This window comes from Phacochoerus africanus, chromosome 2, assembly GCF_016906955.1.
Source record: "Phacochoerus africanus isolate WHEZ1 chromosome 2, ROS_Pafr_v1, whole genome shotgun sequence".
Taxonomy (NCBI): Eukaryota; Metazoa; Chordata; class Mammalia; order Artiodactyla; family Suidae; genus Phacochoerus; species Phacochoerus africanus.
In genome coordinates this window covers 216,280,067-216,298,109 of record NC_062545.1, presented here as the reverse complement: position 1 = coordinate 216,298,109, position 18,043 = coordinate 216,280,067, and the positions used below count along the sequence as shown (strand labels likewise).

Here is an 18,043-nt window from a genome sequence, read left to right as displayed (position 1 = left end):
TTCAACCTAATCCAACAGAGTGAGGAATTGTAGGCCCAGAGAGAAGTATTGCTCAGTCCAGCCGTGAAATTTCACACAGAAAAGGAATTCACATCTGTTCTTAAATGACAATAAACCAGAAAGATGGAAGATTGATTCAGAAGCTTCTGCAAATGTTATAGCTGTTAAAGTACATGAGAACTTAAAGGCATTCCCTTCTATAAGGGTAGATCCCAGGCTAGTGATCCATTCAGCAGGAAAACAAGCTAACAAGCAGTTTATGCTCCCTAAATTGTGTTTTCTAAACTAAAAATGAAGGGGCTGAGACTGTGGTGGCCGCTGACTGAAAGATTGAGTATCTGCTTCCATAAACATCTCTGAAGGCTATGTGCCAGGACTTTTGCAAGGAGTTTGACGTCTCTTACTTGACTTGTTACAACGTGAGAAATTTTGAAAATATCTGCAAGTAAAATGGTTCTCCTAACAATATAGTCAGAATAGAGAATACATGTGTCATAGTAAACATTAACATGAATAAAAGATTATATGCAGTAATGGAAATGAGACCCACATCACACAAATATGCAATGAAATATACTTTGGAATAATGATATAATTTTGGCTTAATTAACATAAAAGTGAAAGTAACGAACTCAATTCCTTTTCTCTCCTGCTTCCATATTCTCTTTCTTTCTTTCTTCTGGTCTTCACCAAGAATTATTTCTCCCTGGAAAGGAATTTGATGGATAAGTTTTTGGAATCCCATAATAGACTAGGGTATGAGAAGGAAAATATGCAATAGATGATGCATCACGTTTACTCTCTGGGTCTATAACTTAAGCTTCTCTATCTTTCAGGAATGAGCAGATATAGCGAGAATTCATGGAGAAGCAAGGAATAAAAGCAAGTATCTTATGTTTGCTTTATTCTCTTCCATATTGCTATACACCTTTATCACTGTCTTCTTTCTTTTAAAACCCCATACTCTTTCCAATTCTCATTTTTAAAAGTAGAAGAAACTGATAGATTGAACTTACTTTCTATATACAAATTGCATGTATGTAGAATATATACCTCTTCAATTACATTTACAGCAGAACTCTGCAAATAGATTTTCTCTACCGTTTACTTTGAAATGCCAAAAATTAAAATCAGGAAAAGAGGTCATCCATACAATAAACTGTGAGGTAGTCATCAATTAAAATAAAAGCATATGCACATGTCACATGGCCACAATGCATTGTCAAAGTAAATAGTTACAAAATAGTGTGTAAAATATTATCTTATTTTTGTTTGTGTGTAATTTATATATCTAAAAATAATCAGATAGTATATTCACGAAGATATTTTCAGTGGCTATATCTGAGAGATAGATGTCTAGATCATTTTCATTATCTTCCTCATACTTAAGTGAATTTTTCCAGGTTTGTGAATTATATTATTAAAACACACACACAAAAATGGGTGTGAGTGGATCATGAAAAGATTAGACAATGTCAGAGTAATTGGCTGACCTGGAACTTGAGCCAGGCATGTTTCTCTGAAGCCCCTGGTAGATTCTACTCTAATACAGGTGCTTCCAATCTAGTCACGTACACAATAAGGTGGGAAAAAACAAGCATGACAGCAACAGAAGGCTGAAGAAAGGATAGAATTAAGGAAATATATCTAGTAGTACAAACCAAAAATAAATCATTCAGTCATTTCCATCTCTCCCTTTTGTTTTGCTGCTAGTCGAAAATAAAAATAATATCCAAAGTAATTTATTCAGTAGTCAGGTTCATTTGACAGATGTTACTTATGTGCTATCTAAATTATTACAAAAGTATAGCTCTGTGATGTGATAACGATGGGGTGATGCACACATAATGTGTGTGTGTGTGTATTAACATACAGAAAAGAACATATACCATCAGAAAAGGAATATCATAGATCACTTCTGAAAAAAACACGTTTTACTCACATCTCTAAAAGGAACCTTTAAATAAAGTTTCATTCACATTCCCTTTCCTTTGGAATCAGAGGGAACAAGTTATGCATTTTTCTTAAAGATGAATCCCAGATTCATCTTCAAATATTCACCTTGGGATCCTGGGTATTACACCAAATTTAATATATATATATATATATACACTATGACTGTTATAGGTGATTCTTAGAAGACTAAATCTAAAATCAGAGATCTACAGAGCAAAATATACAGATTTTAAAGACATTCCCAGCTTGGAAAATTTATTAAAATGTATCAAATATATCTAGTGTGACTTTTAAAAATAGTTAAGTGTGTGTATATATATATATATTTATATGTATATGTATGTATGTATATATAATGGTATTAAAATACTGAGTACCCCCATTTTTCTTCCTATACATGTTTGTGAAAATAATAACATTTGTTGCATCTATAATATCTTTAAGTCTATTTTGTTTCCAGTTATCCTCAGATGCTCATATGCTGTAGTTGCTGATCTCTTTCAAGTCAGAGCTCATGCAAATAATCCATGGAGCTCTGCTCCCTTTTGGTAAAAATTTGTTTGGCTTCAATAACTTCAAAAAGTTGTCAACTAAAAAAAAAAGCAACTAATAACTTTTGGTGAATACATGAAATTCTTGTACTTTATTATGACAAAAAAAAGGTATCTTTCTTCTAACACAGGAAAAGCTATTTTAATTTTACATGCACATAGTAAATCTAGAGTTTAAAGATAACTTTATTTTCCAGCTTTTTACCTATCACCATTTCAGAAATGGATGGTATTAAAATGTTTCACCAGATAATATACAGACAGTGTAACATCTCCAAGCCAGCATATCCAAAGAGGTATGCACATGATATTCAGGAAGAATATATCAGAAAACATAGCTACTTTTAACATCTTGAAATTCAATTCTCATTTTTATAATATTTTATAAAGTTTAGGATGTATTCATTTATAGATATGAGCTATATTTCTAAGGATAAATACCAATATATTTGGATGGTGAGTTCAAGGGTTTTTAAGTTTGTAAACCATTGCTCTAAGAAAATAAGACACATGTGCAGAAGAGGAAAGGAGAGTTTAGCCACACTAAAAGTCTTATTAAGACTTTAAATAGGTAAAAAAATTATATTTGGAAAATATAACAAAACATATCACCTGAAAGAAAAGCTGTATCAATGTAGGACAGAGACTTTCCCAAAATAACCAAATGAAAGAAATGACAAATTGCAGTACAAATAAAAAATTTTAAATTCAGACAGGGGAATCATTAAGCTAACTGATTGGCTTATTTTTCAATATTGGAGCAATTCAAAATCCCTTACCTAATGGAAATGGCATTGTAAGAAAAAGGTTACAGATTTTTAAGTAACTTTTATATGGTCAATCTTTTTGCTTTGTTATGTTGATGGTGAAATCAGTATATATATAATAAATTTAATATTCCAGGCATGACCTTGTAGATATCAAAATTGTACCTGAGTTTAATTGTGTCTCTCCTTCCTTGACTGCTTCTAAAAGAGTAACTACTTCTCCAAAAGGCAGAAGGCAGGGTTCATATTGTTGAGAGAAGTGCAGGAAACAGGGAGGGAGGAATCACATCCTGCAAGAAAAACAAAAACAAAAACAGATGAGGTAGGAATGTTATTCTGATCATATTAAAAAGCCCAGAGAAGAAAGGACATTGTGAAGAAGGCCTTGGCTACCAGAGGAGCTAAGGATGTACTTTCACCCTATCATACAATCTAGTAAATAGCAAAATTAAAAGGGACAAAAAGTTTGCTTGTGAAGTATAAAGTCCTCCAGAAGGAGAAAGCTGAGATAGGTCAAGGACCTAGCAAGATGAGGGCCATCCATTTATTAGAAATATATATGTAAAACATTAATGTCAGAAACCCAAGCAAATGTCCTTTGGAAACTCTCCAATATAACAGGAATACCCCAAACCCGCTGGCCTTGGTGAAGCTGAAGAGTCAAATTCTGTACTCACATGCTGGCAAGTATTTTCTCTTTAAGTCAACTCTTAGGCTTTAACAGCTGAAACCAAGTCATTTTAAAAATACAATAAAATCTAGAGCTATAAAGACGGTGGAAACTTACTTAACAGCTTGAGCTAAAGATAACCAGGAATTTGCCACTGGGAACTATTTAATGCTTTTGATGGAGCTACAGCATATAGGGTCTAAGGTAATTGATGTACAGAAAGAACAAGCTAATATATACTAGTTCTTGAATTTCTATGATTTAAGAAGGATAGGAGTGTTAAGTTGATGGATATGTCCCACAATGCTTTTCTTTTATAAGGTCTGCTAAGCTTAGTTGGCAATCATATTTCAAATCCATTCATAAGGTCCCTATAGAAGAATAAAATACATGTCATGTATCTGGACACTCACCAAAAAAACAGAACAAAGATTGCATATACATGCTCAGCACTAAGAAATGTGTTAAACTATTACTTCTGGTGAATCCATTTAGCATGGTTTTTCTATGCCTGGAAATGGAGACTACTTCTAATCTGCTGCTTTACAATAGCTGTAATAAATTCTACCTGATAGAAAGAGTATAAAAATGGGAAGGGCCTCAGATGGGGAATAAAGGGATAATTTTTTCAAAATTTGGTTCTTTGAATCCTGTCTTTAGTGTTCGTTTTTGATTTTGGTTTAGTGAGGAAGTTGATTAGGATAGGTTTTAACAGGCTACGACTCTGAAATTGAGGGTATAAACTTACAAACTCCCAATCAGATCAGCACTGAATTGGTTAGCTATTTCTCCATAAGAAACCACTCCAAAACTCAGTGATTTAAAATAATAACTCTGGAGTTCCCATCTTAGCACAGTGGAAATGAACCTGACTAGGAACCATGAGGTTGTGGGTTCCATCCCTGGCCTCGCTCAGTAGGTTAAGGATCTGGTATTGCCATGAGCTGTGGTGTAGGTCGCAGATATGGCTTGGTTCTGGTGTTGCTATGGCTGTGGCGTAGGCTGACAGTAACAGCTCTGATTAGACCCCTAGCCTGGGAACCTATGCCATGGGTACAGCCCTAAAAAGACAAAAAGACAAAAGAAAAAAAAAATCTTGCCAAATCCTTCCAATAAGTAAATCAGCAAAGTATATAATACTATGTACTGACTTCACTATTATTTTAAAAATGAGATTCTCAATTCACTTTTGTGCATTTTAAAGAAAGCCTTTAGCAAATCAATCTATAATTACAGCAGCATTCTCCTGAAAGACAGAGGGACATATTCTAAATCAGGTATTTCATAGAATTAGAGAGGGGGGTTCCCATTCCCCCAGACTTCACTTAACCATCCTTTCACCCACTGCCCAATAAAGTCATAAAGAAACCAGATCAAAAGTTCTGCAATCTCAAATTCATGTATCACGAAAAGAACACATTCTATCCATGGGTAGAAAAAGGCAAATCCGAACTCCTGAGCCCAGATCACAGCTAGGGAGTGTATATCAAGCACCCCTCACTTGAAAGAAGAATGTAGCTCTTCTATGAGCTGAAAATAAAGGAGAAATTAAAGAAAAGAAGGATGCCAAGTCACCAAAGAAACCAATTATGCTTCCAAGCTGGCAAAACATAAGCATATGCCTGTGCGCCCAGGGCTTGAAAGAAATCAGAGAATGTTGAAAGAAAATCAGGCTTCAGATCTAAAGGAAATCATCTTCTTTGTGTATCCTGCCTGCAGTTTTGATTTTTTTTTTTAATCTCAATAGAATTTGCATGAACCGTTTCAATTCATTCTCTTTGCACAGACACAGCACATTTACTAGGGTGCTGACATAACAGTGGAAAAAGTGGAATTTGATATATGCCTTTTGGTCTCCTTCAGGAGAATGGACTACTCTCACAAAATTTGCTTTTGAACTTCAGAAAGGTTGAGGCCAATATTGATTGAGTACTTCATATGCAGCAAGAAACTTCCAAATGTTTCCATGTATGGTCTGTCACTTCATTCTCACCATAACCCTACAAGGTATTAACCCCATTGCACAGATGAGAAGTCAGGCTCGAGAAGTTGTGTTGTTTAGCCTACAGCATAGAGCAAGCATTTCACTGGAGCCAAACCAGAATGAGTGGTTGCCAATCAACAGGGGAAAATATATAGCAAGCGTACATTCTTCATTCAAGTGATAGACTGTTGATATACATATCACTCCCTTCCCACCACATTTTATCCCCCTTTGAGATGCTTCCTGAAAACAGATACATTTCACCTCTTCTACATTCATCTCCATGTACACTGAGTAAATGCCTCAGACAGAAAGATCCAGTAAAGTTCTCCAATCATTTACCCAAACATCACACACATACACTCTCAGTGAAATTCAGAGGTTGGAGGGAAAAGTGAGATAAAAATGAAAGTCTGTGCACAGCAGAGATTTGAGTATAAATGAAACTTGACTTGCATCTTCTGTGCTCATCACCTTGTGTTTTTTAGAGACCTATATTCAGTTGTTGGTTTACCACCCTGTATTGGGAAATACCCATAAAAGGGAAGCTTAATAGACCAAAATGAGCCTAGTTAGCCCTTTAAGCACCCATTACAATGAATTGTCAACATATAAACTTGAATACCTTGCAGATTCAAATGGAGATTAGCCCATAGATTCTAAACTTCCTTTAAAGTAAATATATTTTCTAAATTGAATTTGAAGTATCTCTGTTCCTTAAGGAAATTTGAGTGGTTAAATCCCAATCACCAAGTCTGTGCCTCTGGAAGGAAAGCCTCTGTAGAGAGAGACAGAAATTTGTAATATTTTCAGTAGGCGATTAGTAGATTATGAGATTGGCAAGTGTAGGCTACATGGGGATACAAATGTAACCTTGCATTCACTGTCAGGGTCAGATGTGTTATTTCTCCAAGAAGTCCTAGGAAGCCTCCACACTTTGTGAGTAGGATCTATGCACTAAGCATGATGGTAAATGTTCAACATAGGTGATCTCATTTAAATCACTTCTGTGTTTTATGCTCATGTTCACAAGGGGTTACCTATGAAGTGCTTTGACAAAAGATGGATGCTTATATTTGCCTATTTGACCTCAAAAACTGAGCAGAGAGCAAAGCAGGAGGTACTCTTATTGGAAAAAACTTTGTGAACTAATGCCATGAATTGAGTCAATATAGACACTTGAGATAACAGATACTTTGGCGGCTCTGCATGGAAAAATACCAGAAATCTTAGGATGCTGTAGTAGAAGTTGCTGATAAAGGCAGAGTTTGAGAGTAACCTGCATCGATACTGAAAAATATGGTTTAGGGTTTTGATTTCTTATTTCCCTGAAGGGGGAATAAAGGATACCCATTTTCGTTGGTCTAAAAACTAACTTGTTCACAAAGTGAACAGACTCAAAGATTTTGAAACCAAACTTTGTGATTACCAAAGGGGCGACCTCAGAAGGGAAAGATAAATTAGGAGGTTGTGGTAAACATATACATACTACTTCATATAAAATAGATAAATAACAAGGATCTACTAAATAGCACAGGGAAATCTACTCAATACTGCGTAATACGCTATAGGGGAAAAGAATCTGAAAAGAATTGGATATATATGTGTGTATATATATATGTTCACTATGTTGTGCACCTGAAATTAACAACATTCTAAGTCAACCATAGTCCAATAAAATTAAAAAAGAAAAACCACTAATTGAAATTACTCACTGAAGTGAAAATTAGAAAATAGGGGAAAATTTTTAAAGAAAGACACATTTAAGAGAAGCTCCTTACTAAGGGAATTTCAGATCCTTGTGAGACAAAGGCCTAGGCTAGCGTAGGTCTTGGACTGTTTGGTTACCTGATGTTCTTTCTCTCCTGCTACCCGCGAGATCAGATATTTGTAGTAGAGTTTGTTTGGCCACAACCTGTTTGGGGAGGAAATTCACATTCACTGCCAAGGTATACCCAGACATTGCCACTGAACTCATTTCACCAAGCAAACAAAGTTGTAGCTCAAATACTGCCATGACTCTTTCAGCCCTTCCAGTGATGGGTAAAAGCTTCATAGGCTAAATATTAGGTTTTCCCAATCAGTCAACATTTGACTCACATTAGTTAAGACTTCTCACAATTCAATGATATGCTTGTTGATCAGGAAAGAAGTATCTGTATTTATTTAATGGTTGGTCTCTTCAGCTGGTGTTATTTCAAGTTTTCATTTTTATATTGCATAAACTGCAAGCAGTGGCTATCTGACACATTCATTTTCAATCCTGTTCAGTGTTAGTGGGGGAGATCAAAATGATAGGCTTAGAGAGCAAACAGGAGTTATCACTGCAGAGTAAAGTTGCAAATACCCCTTCTGTTTCTGGCCTCCAGATCTGCCGGTGACACTGATGTTACTGTAGAGAGAAGAATATACAAGCAAGTTAGTTGAGCTACAGGTTGAATTAATATTATCATTTTGAAAAAGGAGCTTCTTAGGGCTCACTGGATTGCCAAGGAATCTTTAGCTTCATCTCGATCCTTTGTTTTACAAAAGGGTGCTATTAAAAACAATTGCTTCCCTAAATATTCATACATGTCCTTTCCATTTCTCTAAATTCTGGCAATCCTTTAAGACCTGGATTTTATTTCACCTCCTCTGTGATGATTTGCCTGAGCACTCCAATCCACAGCAACTGCATCTTCTTCCAAATTCCTCTGGCTCCAGGAGGAAAAAAATATAACAGTGATTAAATCATAGCGCAAGCCTGACTTCCAACTATAATTTATACTGGCCGTGTGGGGTTGGGAAGGTTGCCTCTCACCTATGATCCCTGATTTCCTGTCCCATAATTCTAGTTTACTAGTACTTTACCTCATTGAATGGTGATGTGGATTAAATTAAAAGTGTCATGGGTGAAGACCTGACCCATAAACTCTCAAGCAATTTATCATATCCTCTTTAACCTTGTTATTTACTATATATTTCATATGTTCTTTACCTTAAGAACATTCTAAGCTCCATCAGGACTATGTGTCTTATTTACTTGTGTTCATAGCCTCTACCACCTTTTTTGGTGCTTTGCAAGTCTTGCTGTCCAGGCAGTGTGGACTGATGGCTTGATGTTTTAATTGAAGTAAATAACTTTGGTAGAAAGAACAGAGCTAAATCTTGAAGGTCGATGCAGCCTTTGAACATATACACTCTCATTTTGGTTAGTATATGTGGCCATGGTGTGGTCTACATAGTGGAAAGAAAAAAGAAAAGAAACTTAGTAGTTTAAATGGTTTTTGCCCCAACTGTGGCAGAAGGGAAAGTTTCTTAAAGTTCGAACAGGAAAATGTCATATATAAAAGGGCTTAGTGTGCCTTGAAGAAGCATTTTTATGTGAAGATTTTTTTTCACTTATTCAAATGAAGGCTGGGTAAATAATCCCTGTGGAATGCTCAGAGTGTAAACCTGAGATTTAAGAGGGGATCTCTTGGGATCTAAGGGAAAGTGGAGATCAGCAAATTCTGTCATATTTGAGTGACTAGTGCTGGAGCCTAGAGGAGAGATGGTTCTGTTAATGTTTAGCTATAAGCATTTTGGGGAAGTGGTAGTAATGTATTACCATGGTAATTACAAGTTGCAAGGAGTAAGATGTTTGACCCTATGACCAGTGGCTAAGGTAGGATCCCCTTTCTTTATTTTTTTGTTAAAGTGTAGTTGACTTATAATGCTGTGCCAATCCCTTTTTTATATCTGGGAATGTGACCAACAAAATCATACTCATGTGGTTATTTGGCAAAGCACCCTAGATTGAATACAGGCTGATGACTTAACTGATAATGAAATATGTCCAGACCCATACTTGAGCATCATGACTCATTCAGTATTATATTCAAACTGTTTGCGATTTTTCCAACACACCTTGTACACTCACACTGAGAAAATACCTGGCCGTGCAGCCTTCCAGAGTGGTCCCTGTCCTGTGGATCAGCTATATCACATTGTCATTCCACAAACAATGCCTTGTGCAGCTACCAGGCACCAAGCATTATATTAGGTAATAGAGTTTTAGATAAAATCCATAGTCCCTGCCCTCAGGAAACAGGTGAGTCAGGCAAGACAGAAAAGAAAAGAGTTGATTCCAAGCAGTATGATAAAATGCAATGATAGAGGAAGTTCTGGCTATGGCACAGTGGGTTAATGATCTGCCTTGTCTCTGTGGAGGTGCTAGTTTGATCCCTGGCCTGCAGGGCTTAAACAATCTGGCATTGCAACAGCTGTAGCATAGGTTGCAGCTCCAGCTCAGATTTGATCCCTGACCTGGGAACTTCCATGGGCCATGGGTGTGGCCAGAAAAGAAAAAGAAAGAAAAAAATGCAGTGGTAGAGCTATGCATGATGCAGTGTGGAAGGAGAATCCATCCACACAGCTGTAGAGAAGACAGGCCAGAGAAGCCTCTTCAAACAAGTCCCTTCTGGACTGAGTTTTGAATGGGGAAGGCAGAAAGAAAGCATATTCTGTGTGGGGTGTACTATACATACCAATCAATGCACGAGGGCATATTTCAGTCTGAAATTCATTGGCTATAACTACAGCTCAGAGTGTAACAGGATAAATAGCTGGAGAGGGACGCAGAGGTCAGGCCTTGAACCCCATGTGTGCCATGCTACTGGGAATGGACTTGATACTGTTCTCAGAAATATTGAGTGCAAATCAATATAATTTGATTGGATGTTCTAGTAAAAAGGAAAAAAAGCTGGATGGAAATAGTGGAGGAGAAGAATATCTGGAGAAAGAATAAATTTTATTTGCTATGACAACACTGTGGTACTTGGGAAGGTTTCAGATGAAGACAACTGGTGGAGAGTTGGGTATTGTTCTTTGCTAAATATGCAAGTTGGGGAGTTACTGGTAATTAAAATCACAGAAGTGGATTAAATAACTCAGAGAGAGTGTATAGAGTGAGAAGAGTAGAGACTAAAATTCTGGGTTGAGCACGTCAAGAAGAAAAACTTGATAGATAATGAGAAACATAGGCCAGAGAGTCAGGAGAAAAGAGTCATGAGAAATGTTTATGGAGGCTGAGGGAGTTCTCTGAGAAAAGGAAGTGATCAATAGTAACAAGTATCACTTGGCTAGAAATTGACTTTGAGTTTGGCATTTTAATCCTCATCATAATTCTCTAATAAAATACTGACTTATTTGATTGATGACAGTTGCCTTGTCCCACCTTGATCATAATTTCATATTATCTTATGACTCAATAAGGGAGGCAGAATTTTCACAGCCTATGCAGGTACTAATTGAACTAAAGATTCTTTTTAATGAAAGGCCTGGCACCAACAATAAAGTTAAAGAGGCAGTATATGAGAGACATAGTCCAATGTTAAATGGCCCCCAGTTTAGTGTTTATCCTCAGAGTTAACTCAACTCTTCCTACTGCTGATGGGAAGAAATATTCATGGCACTTTTTTGTGCCCCAGACTGCAGGTTCCTCATCTCAATATTTAATTGACAAACATCTGATCATTCTGTGCCCAACCCAGGAAAATTTATTTTCAATGACCATGAAATGACATACTAACCATGTCTCATGAGTGTTGGGTCTTTTAGAAAGACTTCCACTTTCATCTGGCGAATCTGAGAAAACTCTCTAGTCTAATCCAAAAGAATGTTAATGTCAGATTCCAGAGTCTAAGGAAATTAAACTTTTTTTATATTGAGAATTCATTATTTTCATACAAAAAAAAGAAAAATATGGTACATATTTCCATAATTGCTTTAGAAACATTTCATAGTATTTTAGCTATATCAGTTACCTATTTCCATATAATAAACAACCTTAAAACTTAGATTGAAACAATGAATTATTTTTTTGTTATGATTCAACAGATTGCTTTGGTATTTTCTATTAACATTTCATGTGAACTGCATTCAGTTGTTGAGTTGGCTGAGATGGAAGGTTCAAGATGGTCTTACTTACATGGCTGGCCCTTGTTGCTGGCTGTGGGCTAGAAAAAACCTCTGTTCTCCTCAGCTCAGTCTCTCATCCTTCAGTAGGGTAGACCAGCTTCCTTGTGTGGCCATCTCAAGGCAGCCCTGATAGAATGTGTAAGTGGAAACTGCAAGGCCTGTTAAGGACTCACCTTGAAAGCTACATAGAATCATTTCCACTGCATTTTATTTTCAAAGCAAGAAATGGTGCCACTCAAGGTGAGGAAATAGACTGTACCTTATGATTGGAAAAACTGCAAAACGTTTTCTTCACTGCTACAGTTTGTATGCATGTGTGTGTCTTTAGTATTGTTTTTATTCTTATTTTTTACTGGAGTATAGTTGACTTACAAGGTTGTATCAGTTTCAGGTGTACAGCAAAGTTAATCAGTCATACATATACATATATCCATTCTTTTTCCCATATAGGTTATTCCAAACTATTGAGTATTTTTTTTCTGTGCTATACAGGAGGTTCTCATTAATCATCTATTTTATACAGCAGTGTGTATATGTTATTCCCATCCTCCCAATCCTTCCCTTGCTGATGGTTTCACCAGCCATAGGATTGATTTTGAAATCTTTGAGTTTGTTTCTGTTTTTTAAATAAGTTCTTTTGTATCATTTTTATTAGATTCCACATATAAGTGATATCCTATGACACTTGTCTTTGTCTGACTTATTTCACTCAGTAGGATAATCTCTAGGTCCATCCATGTTGCTGCAGATGGCATTATTTCATTCTTTTTTATGGTTGGATAATATTACATTGTGTGTGTGTGTGTATATATATACATACACACACATATACATATGTGTTTATATACATATACATATACACCTACCAGTCTTCTTTATACATTCCTCTCTCAATGGACATTTAGGTTCCTTATATGTCTTGGCTATTATAAATAGTGCTGCAGTGAACACGAGGGTACATGTATCTTTTTGAATTAGAATTTTCTGCAGATATATGCCCATGAGTGAAATTGCTAGATCATATGGCAGTTGAATATTTCATTTTTCTAAGAAACATCCAAACTCTTCTCCATAGTGGTTGCACCAATTTACATTTCCACCAACAGTGTAGAAGAAGGGTTCCTTTTTCTCCACACCATCTCAGCATTTGCTATTTGTAGACATTAAATAGTTGTTATTCATTGAGGACATTCCATAGAATACAAACTAAAAGCAAGTTCTTTGTAATCAGAGTACTTGGGTTTTAATTCCATCTCCTTTCAGTTCTACTACTACTTACCTCAGTGGGTTATACAAATATTTTATAGTATTTCATTTATAAAGTGCTTAGAAAATACCTTGTATATAAAAAACATTCAGTGATAATTAGCTATCCTTATTTATCAGTATCTTAGATGTCTTATTTTTCTATTCCACATTATAATATAACTATTTTACTATTTTAAAGTATTCTTCACATATATAATTTAAATTTCTACCCAGCAGTTTTTTATGCGACTATGCTATAATTTTCTTAGCCATCTCCTCTGTAGTATATTTAGTCTAATTCCTATTATTAGCTTTTACATGTTGATTGAAATAATAATTTTTGTATAAAGCTGTTTGCATTTTTTTAGTTATGTTTGGATCTTTGTGTATTTGTCTGTGTGTTTGTGGTTATTTCCATATGATAGATTCTCAAGGTTGGAAATTCTAGTAATGAATTGTTTAAGACAACTACAGGGTATTGTAGTACCAAATATCTTCCCAGAAAAGCACAGCAGTTTATATCCCCACCAACAATATATGGGAGGATGTACCGCTATACTCTACATCTTGGTGCTTTAGATGTAGCATTATCTCCAGATGGAGCACATGAGAAATCTGGACTATTTCATTTTCTTCTGCCTCTGAACAGATTAAAGCTGAGCAGAAAAGAAGCCCTAGATGCATTGAAAAAAGCTTGGGAAAAATATGTGGGGATAAGAGCAAACATGTCTAGTGAAAATAGAAAAATACAATATTCACATTGAAAAAAATTAGTTGCCATCTGTCCTTTCAACAATAAACTAAAAGTTATGCATTTAAAATGATAGTTAAAATTGCTATTTTTATTTAGTGGCTAGTTTGATTTTCTTCTGTGATAATGTCTAAATAATGAGAGAAAGAGATGCCAAACATTACTTTTTCACAGCAGCCAAAATGTCCAGTTAAGATCCTCTGCAGAGCAAAACAGGATAATAGGTGGATTTGACATTTACAGATAACTTTCTCTCCCTTCATTAGATGGATGACTCCAACACAATGACAATAAGTCCTTATCTTCCAATCATATTTTAATAGAACAAATTTGCTATACTCATGAACATGAATAGACTCTTGGCAGTGCAGGTTTATTTTAATGGACACATCACTTTAAGCTAAACCTTCTCCATCTGTTCAGCTCTCTAATTACCAAAGCATAAAGTACATAATTCACAATTACATCATAAAAATAAGATCTACATTATATCAACTCATGTCAGAGCCTTTCAATCTATGCTATTTGGCATCTGTTGCCATATTAATATTTGTTCCCTTCCAGCAAATCAGAGACAAATACACCACTTCTCAATTAGGAAAATCTGAAAAAATTACATTTGCAAGAGGAAAGGGAAATCTCTGTTATACCATTCCCTTTTATAATCATGTGTTACTGCTCAGTATCATGTATTTTCTCCTATAATTAGTCCTGCAGGATCCAATCCCTTTCTGAGTTGGGCATTCACAACTTTCACTAGAGAGAGTAAGACTAATAAGTTACAAAAAGCCAAATTTTGCACATATGACAATGCTGTTATTTCTCAGCTTGCTTTAAGAATATAAGTGATATAACTGAGATTATATTGAAAAAAATTATAATTATATCCCATATATATTCTATATACCATATAAATTATAATGTTTTTTCATTTAAGGGTGACTGGATTAGTCTGGGTATGAGTTAGAAGGTAAACCAGAGGAAGAGACTAAAAAGAGAAGTAATAAGAATGGGTAAATGTAGCTAGGCTGGTCCATCCACTTGCCTTCCTACAGTACGTCTCTTACCTTAGGGTCTGAAGATTGGGCAATGTGTAGAATTCACTAAAGACCATGTCCTGGGCTGCCCTGCAGCCTTACTCTGGGATCCTATATGCTCAACTGCTCTCTTTGCTTAGGTTTGGCCTGGGTGCAGTTCTTCAGTTTTTATAATTACTGGCATCTGTTTGCCTCTGCATATCTGGTTCACTGAAGGACAGAGTACTTTCAGTTCCCGTTGTGTAGTGTCACCATGATGACACATTCACCTGATAACATCCTTGTCTCAGGTGACGATTATGTAAAACATGGTCAAAGAGTTGGAGTGCTCTGAGTGCTTCAGACAGCAGAGAGAACTACCAGTTAAAGGAAGCCAGGAGGGTTTTCTTTTGCTATGGATTAGAATGATATCACTAAAGCAAATAAGGCTAGAGAATGCTGTTAGATTCTGGCTTCCACACTAGAGTAAAAACACTGTCAAAATTGTTTTATTAATTAATTCTAAATGAACCACTCAGGAGAGAATAGCACCTTGTTGATGCAGGGAGAATCCCGTCAATCAGACATGCAACGAGTTGGCTGATTTTTCACCCATCTCCCCGAAATAGTTTGTACTTATCTCCCAAGCACTTAACTCATGCTGTGATTTTTTTCTTTACAATTTCTGTCTTTCCAATTTCACTGAGGAACCATGAGTTTAGTGTTATTGGCTGAATTGTGTCTATTCCATCAATGCTATTGCTAATTTATTTATTAGATAGTGTTTAGGAGGAATAAAAGTGAAGCCAACTGTCAACATCACAGTATTATGTTTTATAAGGTGAAGGAAATTTGTTTCTAATGTTGGTTACATTAGGTTAACTTTGTTGATTCCTGTAATGTTTGTTTTGAATACTCAACATGCTTTCTTCTATTTTTCTGAAAAAAGTTTTGGAAAAAACAAAAACAAAGGACTCTAAGTCATTGCATGCATTTTACATTTAACATACCTGACTGGTAAAGCTATCATTAAAAACTAGGTTTTTTCAAGTTCTTTCTTAGATCCAGACTGATTCCCAAGCAACTCAAGGTGGGTGACCCCAGACTTTCTTTTCCCATGCTATGAAAGAAGCCTTCAGAATATAGTTTTTCTGAAACCTCAGTTGTGGCTACACATTGTGCTATCAACAATAGTGGAGATTACACTAAAAGAAGTTACATTCTAAGAAATTCCTGGTTGTACATTTAATATAAATTATAAAATGTCCTCTTATCTCCTATGGTAAATAGAAGGTTGACTCTCTCCTTACATAATTACTGGTCATTATTTTGATTCATAGGTTATACTATAAATGATAAATTGAGTTTCAACTTGTTTTAAAAAATTGACTCAGAATTATTTGGTAAAATACCATCCCAAGTATAATTTTTGCCTATGAAAAGATTAATGTAAACTTGCATGAAAAACTACTGTTAATAAGCAGCGAATTTGATTTTCAGTTTGGAAACTTTTGCTAGGTACCAACTCTGTGGAAATGAAGTACAGACTATAGCAGCTGGCACTTTATCTTCAGCAGCATGACCAAAACCTAGTTTCTACCATCACCCACTATATCCCCAAACATAGCATCTGTTGAAAAAGAACTGCTTTCTGTTCCCTAACTGTGTTCTAGGTTAGATTGCTTCTCTTTGCTCATCCTCTCCCCCATGAGCATCTCTTTAGTCCTTTCCTCCTCTCTTGCATCCCTAATCTCCATCTCTCAGACTACGCTTCACCCATCTTTCCAAGCCCTGTCCAAATAGCCTCTGTCCTGGAGGACTTCCTCCCCATGAATAAAATCCTGCATGTCACTGGTCCCTTGGGGCTCTTTATACTAGAATAATCCTTTCATCCTCTCAATTGATATTTCTCTTGACTCTAGAGGTCAAACTGTAACCATTTTAAATCTGTAGCTCCCAACATGGCACCTGGCACATAATCTTTCCCAGAGTAGATAGAAACACTGGAAGGGTGGGGTCACATGTTGGAGGTCTTTGCAGCCTCAGCATCTAGCATCTAGCATCTAGCATAGTGTTAGCTCAAAAGTGGTGCTTAGGAAGCATCGGTTGAATGAACTGAATCATAGAAATCTGATGCAGACATTCTACTTGCCCTTTTCAAAAATATCAGAAGAAAAGACCTGAGGATCTATTTTTTTTAACTGTGTGGTCCCTTTAAAAAGAATCCTTGTCATCCGGGAAGGTTAACAGTGTCACTCAGCACAGAACACAGAGTGATCATATCAATATTAATAAGCTCAGTGATGTGCCACTGGCTTCAGTGCAATTTTGACACTCTGCAACCTGACTAATAAAATAAAAACTAATTCTAAAAATAATTTACCTCCTGGAGACCTTAAAATGGATTTTACTAATGAAAGGAGAAAAAAACTAGCATAGCTCTTTGCTCTTTGATAGGAGAATCAAATGTTACAACAGACCATAAGTCTAAAATGGCTTATTCTAAACTGCCAACATCTCTTTTGGAGGATATTTTGCACACTTTTCATACATGTTTATAAGTTGAGACATTTTATCAGTTAATTAAAAGATGAAAGGGTGAGGGTGATGGAAATGAGGAAAGCCAAAGGAATTTGACTTTGGTTTGATTTAGTGCATTTTAGCTTCATTCAGGAGAAACTGTCTTCCCATAAGCAGTTTACTGTGTGGAAGATTATAGAATAGCATGTATATGACAAAAATATGGACTCTTAACAGACATGAAGTTAGCATTTTTAAATTCACAAATGTCTTTACCATTGGAGTAAAATAAGAATAACCTGCTGCTGAAGGAATGTCTAGTGAGAGAAAGGAAGGTGCCATTCCTCAAGCTTTGTTGGCTAGCAACCAGGCCAGAAAGAATCACGGAGGCTAAATGCTGTGTTTACGTGCTAGATTGTTTGAAGCTTGCCCCTGGGAATTTTTTTTTTTTTGGTCTCCTCTGTGGTGTGTGTTTGTGTGTGTGTGTGTGTGTGTGTGTGTGTGTGTGTGTGTGTGTGTGTGTGTGTGTGTGTAGGAGAGACAGATTCAGAAAGACTGACAGACAAGCCAAGACACAGAGAGATATTGAGAGAGAGAGAGAATACTGCTGGAGCTGTCACATTCACATCAATCAATTAAG

General features: G+C 36.0%; 1 long non-coding RNA gene across 2 annotated transcripts; it reads right to left on the bottom strand.

Annotated features, from left to right (window-relative positions):
• Nucleotides 1–669: 669 nt before the first annotated feature.
• LOC125121273 (uncharacterized) lies at nucleotides 670–15,031 on the bottom strand. 2 transcript variants are annotated; one of them, XR_007133423.1, is made up of 6 exons: nucleotides 14,935–15,031; nucleotides 8,276–8,320; nucleotides 7,777–7,843; nucleotides 6,554–6,706; nucleotides 3,440–3,564; nucleotides 670–706 (listed from the first exon to the last, which is right to left on the bottom strand). It is a non-coding gene; the product is annotated as an uncharacterized LOC125121273 (long non-coding RNA). The 2 variants fall into 2 exon arrangements; XR_007133422.1 differs by lacking the exon at nucleotides 6,554–6,706.
• Nucleotides 15,032–18,043: the final 3,012 nt, after the last annotated feature.